Here is a 14987-nt window from a genome sequence, read left to right on the forward strand (position 1 = left end):
ACATATGAGCTCGCTCAAATGCCATGCAACTATAAGCGGAGAAAGTGCGCTCACTTCGCAAGTGGCCGCGCGGCAATGGTGTTTTCAGCGCTTGAGCTCTGCTGCACAGTTGTGCTGACCTGACACGGCCAGCAGGCTTCTAAACTTTGCTCTGCTTTCTGCTTTTTCTTTTCTTTACTATTTGAAAACGACTGTAACCGTACCTGTAAAATCCAGATCTTAAAAATATTTTTCTTAAAAACACACACACACACACACACACACACACACACACACACACACACACACACACACACACACACACACACACACACACACACACACACACACACACACACACACACACACACACACACATAAGCATTGCATGAGTTCAGACGCCCTCTCCTAACCTAATAATGCGCACTAAACAATGAGTCATCATGACCAATCATCAACTCATTTCAGTACTGGGAGTAATGCTTTCAAATACTCCTTTTTCCCAAGCACCCCGCCGGGGTGGCGCAATGGTTACGGCGCCCCACTATTCCCAAGGATGCGGAATCGAATCCCGGCCTTGGTGGCCGCTTTTCGATGGAACCGAAAAGCAAGGCGCCCGTGTGCTGTGCGATGTCAGTGCACGTTAAAGAACCCCAGGTGGTCGAATTTTCCGGAGTGCTCCACTACGGCGTCTTAATTGCTTTGGAACGTTACAACCCACAAAGCAAACCTTTTTCCCACAGAACAGTGGAACAAGTTTCCACCAAACGTTTCAACCAGCGCTAATTTTTTGTGCACGATGGATTCCTAACAGCAATTATTTTCAGTCATGTTTTAGTGTGCTTATATTTTGTATTGTCTCGGCCCCGTATTTTAATTTTGCATTCTTAATAGTTTGCATTTCGCATTTGCACACGTTTTTCTAATGGTGGGCTTGATGTACTGATAACATGGGCTTTCTCCTCCTGTTTGGGCCGGCTTAAGGACCTGAATATTTCCTAAATAAATAAACAGCAATCAATATATCCGCTGATATTCCCTCGCCAGAGTTTGTTTATGATACCAATTTTGAAATGTGTGCGCCCCATTGTTTTGTTTTATAGCATGTCCTGAATTCGTTGTTCTGAGCGCAAGACTTAAAAAACACAGGTTATATGGTTGCCCGGTCACCAGGGGGGTGAAGGGGAACGAAACCTCTCACGCGGCTACCCGAGCGTTCCTCCCCCGGGGTTCCGCTCAATCCTCCGGTTCTACCGAGGCAATCAGACATTACAAATTATTTACGCCTCTGCAGGAGGGCACCCCCGGGACCCGCCAAAGGTCTCGACAGATCTGACGAGTGCCACCTTAGACGGCTCCAAACCGGGTGTTTTCTAAATCCCGCCATACTAAATCACATGAACCTGACATTCACGGGTAGGTGCAACTTCTTCGGGCAGTATGCTGACGTATACCCCATGGTGTGGACCTGCCAGCAAAATACAAAAATAAAAGCTATAAAACAGCCAACTAGGGAGAGCTGGGAGGCGGCCCTGTCCAGCTCGGACCTGGGGGCCCAGCGTGTCCTGGTCCAGAGAGCTCGGGCAGCGGCGGCAGCCAATGGCGTCCCGGAATAGGGTCTGCCACTCAGCTCCACAACCAAACGCACCTCCCTTCCCAAATAATATCATCGTAAATAAATGTTTTCTCCTCCTCCTCCTCCTCAGATACTGCACGTATATAAATATTAGACTACATCTATCAATAAGAAATAGCTTGCATCATTTCAAAAATGCCTCACGATGATTTAAAAAAAAAAAAACGGACCCCATTTGTTTTTTAAGGGCCGTTCTGATTATACTCCCCGCGAGAGCGAAAAAAGAAAAAGACTAAATATATTTTTGCCATGCGTACGAAACAGATGATTCTTATCGATAAGGGCCCAATAATATAACATGACATTTCAAAACTGCCGCACTTTAAGACTCCCAGATTTTGGACGCCACACAACCGATCACGACTGCTGGACATTTAGTGCGCTATAAAACACGGTGGCCAAGTTATGCTGCTAGAAACCACAGCATGCGAATTTCTCCGAACGTGGTGCATGGACCAACTCTCTCATAGCCCAACATCTTGAGTATAGACCACGAATGAACATAGTAAAAGCTTTATAACGCACTTCATTTTTCCACGCTGAGCCAAAATAAGGCGACGTACAAGATCAGGAGCTCTGACGAGCAAAAACTATTAGGCTATTGGCTCGATCTATGCCGGCTGTGCTTGTAAACTGGTTCCGTTCCATGTAATACCCACACGGGCTTGAGACTCAGTACCGACTACTTAATTGCAACTGGATTCATAGAAAGCCAGTTTTAATGCGCTGGCACTTGTAGATTCTACAAGCGACCCTCGACTTTGCGTGACATAGTTCTCAACATTTTACTTCGCGTCAAGGTTAGAAGAGTCTTATCTCCTTCTTTAAGGCATTTCGCCCCGTATCAATACTCGTGTCCGCTGCGTGCTGGAGGGAAGCCCACAACGTCGTTGTTATGTCGCGCTAAACTTGTCCTCGAAATCAGTGAAGTTTTTTGATAGCGAACTTCGCAGCGCCATTGACCTTGCTAAGCAGCCAACTGGTGCAGTTCTTATCTCTTGCTGAAGCGGTGAACTTGCTGAAGTGGTGAGAATTGCCCAACATGATAGATTAAGTAGGACAAGAACGGGTCGATTCATCTTAGAATGGGTGGGTCGAAAAACAGATAGGGGCACAGCCGACAAGGTTGCCATATACCGCCACAATGTCGCGAGAATATCATTGTCCCTCCTCTCCCCCGCAACATGCACCCAGAATACCACAAGGAGAGAAAAGAAAAGAGAGCAGAAGCACTGGTTAAAAGAGCAAAATATTTCAGAGCAAAAGAAATCACCTACATAGACGGTGCAAGGGGCCAATCAGGGGCGGCAGTCGATGGTAGCGGCGCACCAGTCGTCTCCGCCACCATCCGGAGCAGAAACATAGACACGGCTGAAGAGGTCTCAATAGCGCTCGATTGAGTCGGAACGAGGGCTAGATTGATCTTTAACCACAGTAAAACTGCTATCTGGAATATCGGAAAAGGCAGGGTCTTGCACGAAGCCGCCCGAATTCTATCAGCTGCAGCTCAAATCGATCGCAAAATCACCCTAATTGTGGTCCCAGCACACACACGTCCGTCCCTTCAACGAGGCGGCCCATGATTTAGCCCGAGATCTCTACTTCCGGGAAAACGCGGAGCCGACCGACTACCAGGAGATGGACGAACGTTTGCAAACCTATAAAGAAATTCTCGAAAATTATAGATTAGGAAGACGTCTGATTCCGCCACCGGATCCTAGCTTAAATAATAAAGAGGCCATAGCCTGGCGGCGATTAAAAGCCGGAAATTTCCCAAACTGTGTCTAGTTTCGCACCCAGATAGATGAGAGGGAAAATGATAAATGTAAAGCCTGCAAAGCGAGGGGGACTCTCGACCATATACTTTGGGAATGTCGTAAGTCTCCGGGTGCTAGGGAGGACATTAAAAGTAGAGAAGCCTGGGAGACCCTACTGCGAAGCGAAGTCCCCGCTGACCATCAAAGAGCCGTCCGCCTGACGGCTGAGGCCGTGAATAACTAATGCATATTCGCCAGTCCTTAGTCGCGGACGTTCCAGCCCCCGTTCCTCAGGCCTGCGTGCCAGGAGCGGTGAGTAGGGGCCTCCTAAATCCGTAGAAAATAAAGTTTTAATAATAATAATAATAATAATAATAATAATAATAATAATAATAATAATAATAATAATAATAATAATAATAATAATAATAATAATAATAATAATAATAATAATAATAATAATAATAATCATCTCGTACTTCGAGCCACAATGGCGGCAATGAAGTGCGGCATCCTGGACCGAGAATCGACCACGGCGCTCAAGTGACCGGCAACGGTGACAAACATAGAATCTTTAGAAAATGAAGTTTTTTTCATTCCATTTCCATTGCATGCATATACGAAGCTGACCCCGCCGGGCGTCCGATCCAGGCGTCCGTGCGGCGCCTTTCATTGCCGCTTCCTTGAACGTCGCACCGCACAGCAAACAGAAGCAGACCCAGATGTCTACGAGGCGTTAGTACAGCAGGTATCAGCGGCCTTTGAAATTGATTTACAGGATAGAAAAGGCAGCAGAGGTGGCGCAGCTACAGAGTCAGTATAGCAGGCCCGTGGATTTTCTTATCTCGCTGAGTCTACCCTCCATCGGCAAAGACACTAGACAAAGGGGAGGAGGTAGACCTCCGCAAGCTACAGACCAACACTTTTAACAACCCACGAAGACTACACGCAACAGATCCAGAGTCATTTGACTCACAATTCAAATTATGCGGGGAGAAGGCGGACCTGTACCGTATGGTGTGGGCATGCCAGCGAAATCAGTCACTATTAATAACCAGCCAACGCAGGAGGGGTGGGAGGCAGCTCTGACCAGCTCAGATGCAAGGGGTGAAAAAGAACTCATCGAAAGAGCGCGGACAGCAGCCTACGCCAATTGGGATTCCGGACTGAGGACTCCAACCGCCGCTACAACCTCCTAAACATTTTTATTAAAATAATTTTACCACCATCTCCACAGGAAGGGAAAGGCGCAGTATATATATGTCACTATTTCTGTGGACACCTGAACCGCGCCGAAGGGAGGAAGGTGGGAGTGAAAGTAGAAATAGAGAAAGAGGAGCCGTAGTGGAGGGCTACAGAGTAATTTCGACTACCTGGGGATCTTTAACGTGCGCTCGCCACCGCTTAGGTAGTGGAGGAGGACAAAACATCTTTATTTAGTCAGCGGGTAGAACCCTCAGTCCCGTTGGCCGTGGCTGCAGTAACAGCGTGGCGAGCCAGCCATTGCTGGCGCTCCGGGCAGGGGTGCTGCAGGGCACACGGCTGTTGCGGCGCGCGTCTTTCTCTCCCTTTTATTTTTCTTTCTTCTCTACCTTTTCTCTTCTGTCCGTTGTTGTTGTCGTGGCTGTAGGAAGAAGGAAAAGAAAATGCACGGGCCTGCTACTGGCTCTGCAGCTGAGCCACCTCCGCTACCTCGTGCGGACAGAAGAGAGAAAGTAAAGAAGAAACGAAAAGAAGAGGGAAAGAGCGCGCCGCAACAGCTGTCGTCTACCACCTAGGCGGTGGCGGGTGTAATGACGGCCTACAACCAATAAAATTCGGTGGCTGGCTAGCCACCGCCGCAAGCGGCGTTGACCTGCCGTCCCAGCCCCGTAGGGCCAGGAATAGCCACCCTTCACCACCTCCTCACCTCCCCTCTCTTCTGTCCGCACGAGGCAGCGGAGGTGGCTCAGCTGCAGAGCCAGTAGCAGGCCCGTGCATTTTCTTCTCCTTCTTCCTACAGCCACGACATCGCACAGCACACAGCCCACTCCGTTTTTTTTTTAATTTATAGGAAGGGAAATGAGCGTTAAATGTCTCACTTGTTTTCTATGGACACCTCAACTGCGCCGTAGGGAAGGGAGGAAGGTGAGAGTGAAAGTGGAAAGAGAGAAAGAAGAGCCGTTTCGTCTCCATCGAAAACACAGCCGCCGGCGGTCGGGATCGAACCCGGGTACTCCAGCACAGTAGTCTCGGGCGTCTTAATAATAATGATAATAATAATAAAAATGATAATTAGTTGTGGTTTAACTCTGGTTAACCCTAGTTGAATTGCGATAGCAACGAAGGAAGCTTCTTTTGCCTGCTACATTATTCCCCTATCACGACCTATTCGTGTATGGTGCTACATTATTGGGGACACTTAAGCTCATCCTTTAAGAGTGTGACGCGAAAGCGTAAGCTACCAGCCCACATATAAATGAGGAGGGTTCAACGCTGCTGAACCGAAAATAGAGCGAAATCATTAGCTGCCAGTGAGCAAGCGTCCTTCTCCTTCGCGGCTGTTCAAGGTCAAACGTGGCCTTTCCTGGGACGACGCGACGGACCGAAACCTGGCGCAGTATTGCTATCGCAATAATAATTGGTTCACAGCAAATGTAAGGCGCAGTACCTGTTACACTTGTTCTGTGGACCTATGAACCGCGCCGTAAAGGATGGGAAGAAGGTGGGAGCGAAATTATGAGAGAAAGGGGTGCCGTAGTGGAGGGCTCCGGAGTAATTTCGACCACCTGGGGATAACGTGCACTGACATCGCACAGCACACGAACGCCACTTCGTTTCGGGAAAGGAAGGCGCAGTATATATTGGGATGAACGCCATGAAATCGCGGACATCTACACTTAATAAGTCAAGGATATTTGAAGGGCAAAGTTAGTGTCCCGCGAAGACCTGCTATACCTACGTAGTGAAGGTTTCGCTTCCATTATAAATTAGTTTATAAGAAAAGAAAGGCGCAGCTGTATCTGTCAAGGTCACTTGAAGGTCAAAACCGTGCATAACCAATGGCTCAGTTACCTGGCGTAGTGAAACTTTCGCTACAAAAGAAGGGTACCATAGGACAGAGCGTCAAGGAAATATGTGCAAGTGACAAAATAAGTTCGTGTTAATAAGGGTTAATAAGGTAAATAATTAGGGACAGTTAAGTGGTTTACAGGAAAGGAAAGGCCCAGTATCTATCACTCGTGGAGTCTTGCTGACCCATCTCGCGGACAACACAGCAACGCTTAAGCTTACGCATTTCTCCAGTGCAGATTGTGCAGTAATATTGGATTTTATTATTATTATTATTTTTTTTTTCATTCTTTTCCAAAGCCTCACAATACTGTGTCCCAAATGCTCTTCAGCGTACTTATGCGTACCTATCCCATTGCCTCTTCTGACCGGCTACCCAGTAGTCGGGGTATATCTATCACCCCCCCCCCCCCCCTCCCCCTTCCCTCCCAAGCGCAGCGAGGGCGGGTGGCGAGGAAAGCGTATCGTAAAAGCTGCAGATTCTTCGTGAAATCGTGTCGCTCAATCTCTGTTATAATTGTCTACAAGTTCAGTCGTCTCCTACAATTGTCTAATACTTATTTACAATGAAATTGTAACTCGCTGCCTGTCGACACAATATTCTCTTACCTCGCGGGATTTGGCCCTGCCGGGGTGGCGCAGTGGTAAGACGCCCGACCTCTGTGCCGGAGTCCCCGGGTTCGAACCCGACCACGGCGGCTGCGTTTCGATGGAGGCGAAATGAAGTGGCGTCCGTGTGCTGTGCGATGTCAGTGCACGTTAAAGATCTCCAGGTGGTCGAAATTACTCCGTAGCCCTCCACTACGGCTCCCCTTTCTCTCTTTCCACTTTCACTCCCACCTTTCTCTCTTCCCTTACGGTGCGGTTCAGGAGTCCACAGAGCAAGTGTGACAGATACTGCGCCTTTCCCTTCCTGTGGACCAACCAACCAACCAACCAACCAACCTCGCGGGATTTGGTGACATTAGTGAAAACAAAGTAACAGGCGTGCCGGTAGCCGAACCTTTACGGCCGAGAATCAAAGTAATAACATTTCTTACCGGTGATACACGTACACGTAAAACCGACTTCATAGTCGTATATATTTAATAACAACAGCTATAAAACTAGTCTATTACTTTTGCAAAGGCATTTATATCTTAAATCACGTTGTTGGAGGGTCTGAGCGCCGCAACTTCCACTATGCGGAATGTCTGAATGAGTAAATCAGTTTGAGTTTTAGGAAACGCGGTGCAAACAATTCGTTACTTGTAACAAATTACAGGTGCCTCGAATTTCGTAATGTATTGATGGATTGCTTCGATGAGTAACGCGTCCTCGGTAATCTCATTATTGTTTTTTCGATAATAGATTAGAATTAACCAATTACTTTCTATTTGAAAAATACTTTTTGAAGACCGGTGTGACATCGGCAGCCTGAACTTAGTTGTAAAGGTGCTAGCGCAGAATGTCCCTTCGTGATAGAGAGGCAATGGTCGGTTCCAGGAAAAGCCGAACGCGCAATGATATCAGGCGTATGAGAGCGGCCTGCAATTCATTAGCCTCGTGTTCCGCAGTTCGCACTCACAATGGTGCAGAGAAATGTCATGCTTAGTGAAGCTGTGAAGCTGCGGTCGACAGATCACATTGGCTCCGAGGATCGTCAGCATGAAGGAACCTGCGTCATCTTTGTCCTAGCTGTACGTGAACCGTATCTAGCATCACCTACGTAACCTAACCTCACTTGTACTTAACCTAACCTGACATTGCTTTGCTACGATTGTAACGCGCTCATTTATTGCTCCGTACGACAATTCTGCACGCCTTGCCAGTCCTTCCATGCTTGGATCAGACGGCAAACTATGCTATGTGCGCGAACGCAGTCACTGGCGCGAATATGCTTGTAAACCTTATTAAAGCGGAGCGCAGTGATTTCCTGAGATATGCTCGTGGCTTCTACGACATCGAACGGTATTTTGATGAGATCGATAAGAGTATCGGGAGCGAAGTGCACCAGCGGCGGATGCTGCTGCATATGAGCAGAAGGAAGCTATAATATAGAAGGGGAGGATATCTGTTAAAAAAAGAAAAAAGAAGGGGGTGAGGAGGGGAGAGCTCGCAATGTCGCCTTTCCAGCACCGGGAACCGGTGCTCGCCGAGCGCCTTTTGGATACCAAACAACTCGAGCGAAGGGCCGACGACGCGGTCTCCCTTGGGTCAAGGCCGCACACACCTCGCAGGGGAGAAGAGATCCATCGCCGGCGCAGTGTAAAAAGCTGTTCGCACTGCAGCGGTGAACGAACGCCTGCCTGACTCGAGTTGCGGGAGTGGATGCCACAAACAGAAAGCGCAGTGGTCGAGAAAAGTTGCCGCGGTGCCCCGGCACGTGTCTGGAGAAGAGCTGATTATTTTTTTTTTTTTTCAGCACCACGTAGCTCAGCCAGACGGGATCGTTGATCTCCTCGACTTGGGCCTACGCCTACCTGCGCATTTTTCGTCCAATTAACAACCGCGCAATTTAGTTTAAAGCTTAGCAAAGCAAGGTCAGAGAGATCCAACCTTGCAAACCTTGCAAACCTTTTAACCGCATTCCAAAGATTTGCTTGTTGTTTCAAGTCCTTCCTTCGCAGTGTACGCGTGCTTTGAGAACACATCAGCTTGGATATCGAAAGACGCCTGACTGCGTTTATCTGGAAATGCGAATTAGAGCGCTAATACACGTGTGCGAAGAATGCTCGCCATCGTAATGAATGCGACCACCGACGGTATGCATAATTGCTTGTTGTGACACGGAATACATTGGCGATAGAAGCGACGCCGAAATAGGGTGCGCCGACGGCGATCGGACGGGAGTAGGATCGGAATAAATTTCAACGCGAGCGTTGTCCAACTGAGGCTCGACAAGGAAACATAACTGGAATAAATTCAGCCACGAACTCTGCGATAGTTCAATGACCGAAACAACTGCATTCCTAGGCCTGCTTTTCGGAGGGTAAAACCAGAGTCCTCGGAGTGAAGTTGAAACAACTGGAAAAAAACATGGGAGACAATAAACGGGGTGATATCTGTGCAAGTACTGATAAATGAACGGAATACAAAACAGATCAATTTCCAACTTCTTGGCCAGTTTATCCGACTGTTATTGAAATCCGAACAAATTTCACTGAAAGTATACTGTGTGCACTCTTTTGGCTATAAATCATCACTTTTACATTTAAAAATTCAGGCGTCCGTTGTACGGCTTCCAATTTATTGCACCCGTCATCGCTAATGGGAATAACAGATCAATGTCGCTCTTGTAATTTGGGGAAATTCGTTGCCAAGCAGCGAAATACTGGGACATTAAAGGCGTTATCTGTCGTTCCGTCATCCTTCCCGTAACGTGTATATCTCAGCAATTAGACCGAACACACGTTCGTCCTGGCTGTTTTGAGGGAACCATGAAATATACGCTATAAATGTCGTCTGCGGAGTTGGGGTGCTGGACCAAAAGTGTCAGGCTGGGTCCCGGCAGCGGCGGCAACCTTGAGATATATGCGAACAATAAATCAGTTTGAAGGAATGCTGCCGGCTTCCTCAAAGCACTCGATTGTTACGTGACCTTGCGCCGACGCTTTCTTCACACTTGTCCAACTTTCGCCTAGATTATATACGCGCGCGTCTCCTTTGGCAAGCTATTCGCGAGGTGGCCGCGTCAAAAAAACAATTTGCGGCCGGAAACGCTAGCGTGGACACGCCATTAGCGCCGGTGAGTTACGCTAATTTTCCCGTTTAACGACCGGTACGCGGCCCGACGTGTCCAGCTTCGCTCTCGGTCTGGCCGCCTGACATTTTAAGGCCATGGGAAAATACACGTTACATATCCTGGCTCACTGAAAGCTTTGCGTGGCAGCTCATCGGGAGCGCTATATATAGCTCGTCACAGACCAACGCTCTATGGCGTGTTTCACCGCTTCGTGGCAGGTATACAAGTATATGGATGTGTTTATTACTATTTCTTCCTTCATAGTGCTCTTATTTTGAGGGTATTACGTAGAGGAGTCAACAGGCCAATGTAAATATTGAAGCGAAACTGCCCTATAGTTACTACTAAAGAGGCAAATTTATATTTAATTTTTCGTATAATCTGCGAAGACATCAAAGGAATCACACGTTCGCAGAAATACTCAGAGACCTAGGCTTTTCATTGATGTTTCTAAAAAAAAAAAAAAAAAAGAAAAAGGAGTAACTGATAAGTTGAATCTGCAGGCTCAGGCACCAGGTCTGAAGGCGAAGAGGGATTTGCTTTTTCACTTTTTCTGGCAATGAGTTTTTTCGTATACGTGAAGAGCACGAGTTGATTAATGCACGGTTGACATTCTAGATACTCGTTCCCGCATGCGGAGAAACCGTACTTTGTTTTCTCTGGGAAATATTGGGAATACTATGGCTTGGGTGGACTGCGTTTCTGTCCACGCCACGCAGGATCGATCCTGATCGTTGGAATTCCTGGCAAGAACAGCAAGGCTTATATATCTTTTTATTTTCGATAAGGTTTCCTTCCTCGATTGTAGATGGAGAAAAATCGTTGGCCAGCATGCTAAATAAAGTGTACATACCTTTAAAAAATTTATTAATGACGGGCGTTACATTACTGACTACAACGTGTAAAATGCTCCTTCCTTTTACACCTCTTGCTCATTTATGCTCTAATTTAATGTATGTTCCTACGTTTAATGGTCCGAAGCAAAGTTCACGGAACAAATCAGGAAACGAGATACACTGATGCAGCAAAATACCCGGGAAGACAAGCCCACTCCATTAGCGTCATGGATTCCACATTTACAGAATAGACCTCTGCAACTATTCCACCAAATGACACTGACGCAGCCGAAGAGGCCGCAATTGCCTTAGCAATCTCGACGAGCAAAAAACATGTCGTCATTCTCACTGATTCACAGTCTGCATGCAGAAACTACCAAAAGGGAAGAATTTCCAGCATAGCACTTCAAATCCTCCGTCGCACCATAGCTCACCACCTCCCAGACAGCTACATCATATGGACTCCGGGACATACTCACTTGGAAGGAAATGAGGCCGCCAACTCCTCAGCCCGAGGATATGCTAACCGGCCACCACTTCCAGAGGGATTTCGGTGAACGCATGATGTACCCAAGAAATATACTGACATCCTCCTGCGTTACAGACTTGACAGAAGAAAATATTCCCCACCCCACAAGAAACTAACCAGAGAAGAAGCAGTCACCCTCCGAAAACTCCAAACCAACAGCCACGTCCACGGCACCTTACTACACAGAATCTCGCCCACCACCTACAGATATGAATGCGCATTTTGCAACGTACCAAACACCCTACAACATATGGTGTGGGGATGCATGGACCAACTGGTACTATAACCACCATGGCCTTAACCGAAGAGCAGTGGGAGACAGCTGTCAAGCCCCATCCTGGATGATCGGCGTAGTCTAGTCAACCGGACTCGGGAGATGGCTCGGGTCCACGGCTTCCTGGACTGAGGAGGCTGCCCACCTAGGGCTGAATATTTCACGCCTGCTCCGAATGAATGTTAGTCTCTCTCTCTACGTTTAATGGTCTCTTTCCTGCGATAACATGCTACTTGCATGATCAATACTGGAAATGCGCGTCATCTCTGCAACAAAGGCCAAGAAAGCATCATGTAATGCAATTTCAGAGCGAGTTGGTACATCTTCGGAAACATTACCAGCGCAGCGGCGAAGGAAGGATTTTTGACGCATCTGTCATAAAAGAACCCTAAGTGAAGTCCACTTTTGCTTCACATGTGGTCATGTACCGAGATGGATCAGAACTATGTGCTGCTTACATTCTGCCTGATTTTGCTCTTTGTTGCTGAACAGATGTCTAACGGAGTCAAGAAAGTACTCTATCCTAACATGCTCTTTTTTCTGCGATTACTGTTTGTTCCCTCCTCCCTTATGCAATGCCCCAGGGGCCCTTAAGGGTAAATAAATAAATGATGATGATGAATAATTACCACGTCATGCTTGAGTTGCTGCAGCGCCTAGATAAGCATTTTACATGTTGCGGTAATGCATGATATCATTAAAAATATTGTCACGACCCAAAGACCCTCAGACGAGCGGACGCAGAGCGACATGCAGGCAGACCCATTTCCACGAAACGTTCTCCAAGCGTTCACGAAGCGTTCTTCAAACCAAGACCGACTGAAATACAGACCTGCACAGATAGCACTGCTCCAGCGCGCACCTTCTAGTTCATAGCCTTTGCCGCTAGGGAGCGAACACTACGGGTAGCCTAACGCTACTGTACACCTGTTAATAAGAAGGGTCTATTAGTTTTGTCATTTTTCTTCGCTGTAATGCACAAACACCTGTTCTGCGCATGTGCAGCGAGTAACTGCAGTGCTGTCGCACAAAGCGGAATATAGCGGAATCGCGGTATGTCCTGGTATGTCTTCTGGCGAGAGAAAAATGTTATAAAAATAAACACTCTCCGCTAAAATACAAAAAGGCAAAATTTTCGAAGTATAACTCGGTCAAAGATCTTTTTTTTTTTTTCAATTTAGATACAGTTTGTTTATATTAATTTGTGATTTGATGATGATGAAAATGACAGACGAACAGGTCAACCGAGTGCCCTCAACGGCGAGAAAGGTAACGAAAGTTGGCACACGAGGTCCCAAGGTCCCATAGGACCCCGTTTTCTGTGCAGGTCTGTATTTCAGTCGGTCTTGCTTCAAACAAGGTCCGGGCGAGCGCTCTCCACGCGCCAACAACCCCTTCGTCGTCGTTGCGGCCCAGCGCCGGGCCCGCGCGGTGCTAGGCACGTGACAATACATGGAAGGTGTACTTTCACTTTTGCTCTATCGTGATGAGAAGGGATGTAAACAACGGAGCGCGCGGCATTCTGCACAATCAGTGCATTCGCCGACAGTTCGATGATGCGCGTCCAACTCCGATCGCCCTTGGCCCGAGATCTTGTTCTGGTTAGCAGTAGCTGCACCACGTGCAAGTTCTGAGCGCGAGAGGCACGATTTTCACTACGAACTAAAAAAACACTGCAGCCGGTCGCTTATTTCTTAAACCGTGGGCGAACAGAATGCACACGTTGAGCGTCTTTTCCAAACATTCCTATTGTTTCTTGAATGTATTCTTTTCTTTTATTGCGCAGATCTACAAACTTGATAAAACTGAACGCGCACTTGACGCTTTCGTTCCTGAATGCACTGAGTAGGTTCCAAATGACTTTCTTGCGCTGTCCAGAATTAGAGAGCGACATGCGCGAGATGCGATAGTGCCGGCCATAACTGAATGTCTTCGTAGCGCAGGATAAGATTTCAGAACCACCGCATGCAGAGAGCGCTCAAAGTGCCGATTCGCTTAGAGAGGCATGACGGCGTTTGGGTACGGATCCTCGGACAAGTGGTCCAAAGCTGGACTATTCTGACTGCGGGTGACACCACGCGCTCTGCTCTTCGCATATATTTCCACAACGATAGTGATCTGTACGTATGATATTTGAAACACACGCACGCGACATTACAAGGCCGCTCAGGTTAACATCCCAGGCAGCATTGGCCGACTGCCGACCTATGGCCGGTCAGCGGCAGCTGGTCGGCAGCCGACCTGCCGGCATTCGGTGCTCGGTCGAATGACGGCCCATGGTTGGCCATGTACCAGGTAGGACGGAAGTCGGCCATCAACCAAGGCCCAAGCTCGGGCACCCGACTGAACGCCGACCGATTCGGCCACGGTAGCTCGGCCAATGGGCGGCCCATGGTCGGCCATGTACTAGGTAGGGCAGAAGTCGGCCAGCATCCATGGCCCGAGCTTGTAACCCCGACTTAACGCCGACCTGTTTGGCAACGGTTGCTCGGGCATTTGGCTGCTCACGGTCGGCCGCGTGCCACGTTGGCCAGAAAGCCGGCTAGCACTCACGACCCAATATGCCTGTAGTAGACGCCGATTACCTCCCTGGATCTACTTAACCTCTTGTACAAATCCAGTTGTCAGTGAGAACGCGCACACAAAACAAAACCGCGAGGTCATAGCACGAGCATGTGACATTAAATTAGTGATTAGAAGACAGCTTTTTCATTGCCGAGAAAGAAAACGTTGCCGCAAGTTGATCGAATAAATGACCGTTTTCTGCGCGCAGGAACTACGCGCAGCATCGTATGTTTACCTGGGGAAAGGACCAAATACGATGTGTGTACTTTCTAGACGCAATCCCTGAAAAATGAAAAGCCGGAAGACTGTCGAGTTTGCCATTTTAGTTTCACACGGTCGTAAAGAAAAAATGGCAGTTTTTCGCGCAGACTGCGAGCATGACAAGCGCCCCTATTGAAATGACTCCGTATGCAGCAGTACAGAAAATGTACGGATTCCGTACGTTTTCCGCATCACACTTACAGAAAACGAGCGGATTTCATACGTTCGTTCCGGAAGTCCTTGCGGAACTTACGGATTTCATGCTGCGGATGCGGATGGTCGTGTGCGGAGAACATTTAGACGTCATGCGATTGATACGGATGTCCTAATTTGGAGTGTACGGAGCCTGTACGGCGATTGCGGACGGATGTGTGC

General features: G+C 47.9%; 1 protein-coding gene across 1 annotated transcript in view; it reads right to left on the minus strand.

Moving 5' to 3' along the window:
* LOC146175443 (beta-1,3-galactosyltransferase 1-like) overlaps positions 1 to 14987 on the minus strand; it is an 80073-nt gene that overhangs the window by 27934 nt on the left and 37152 nt on the right. The window lies entirely within an intron of this gene.

This window comes from Amblyomma maculatum, chromosome 10 (assembly GCF_055883805.1).
Source record: "Amblyomma maculatum isolate TAMU_Amacu chromosome 10, ASM5588380v1, whole genome shotgun sequence".
NCBI lineage: Eukaryota > Metazoa > Arthropoda > Arachnida > Ixodida > Ixodidae > Amblyomma > Amblyomma maculatum.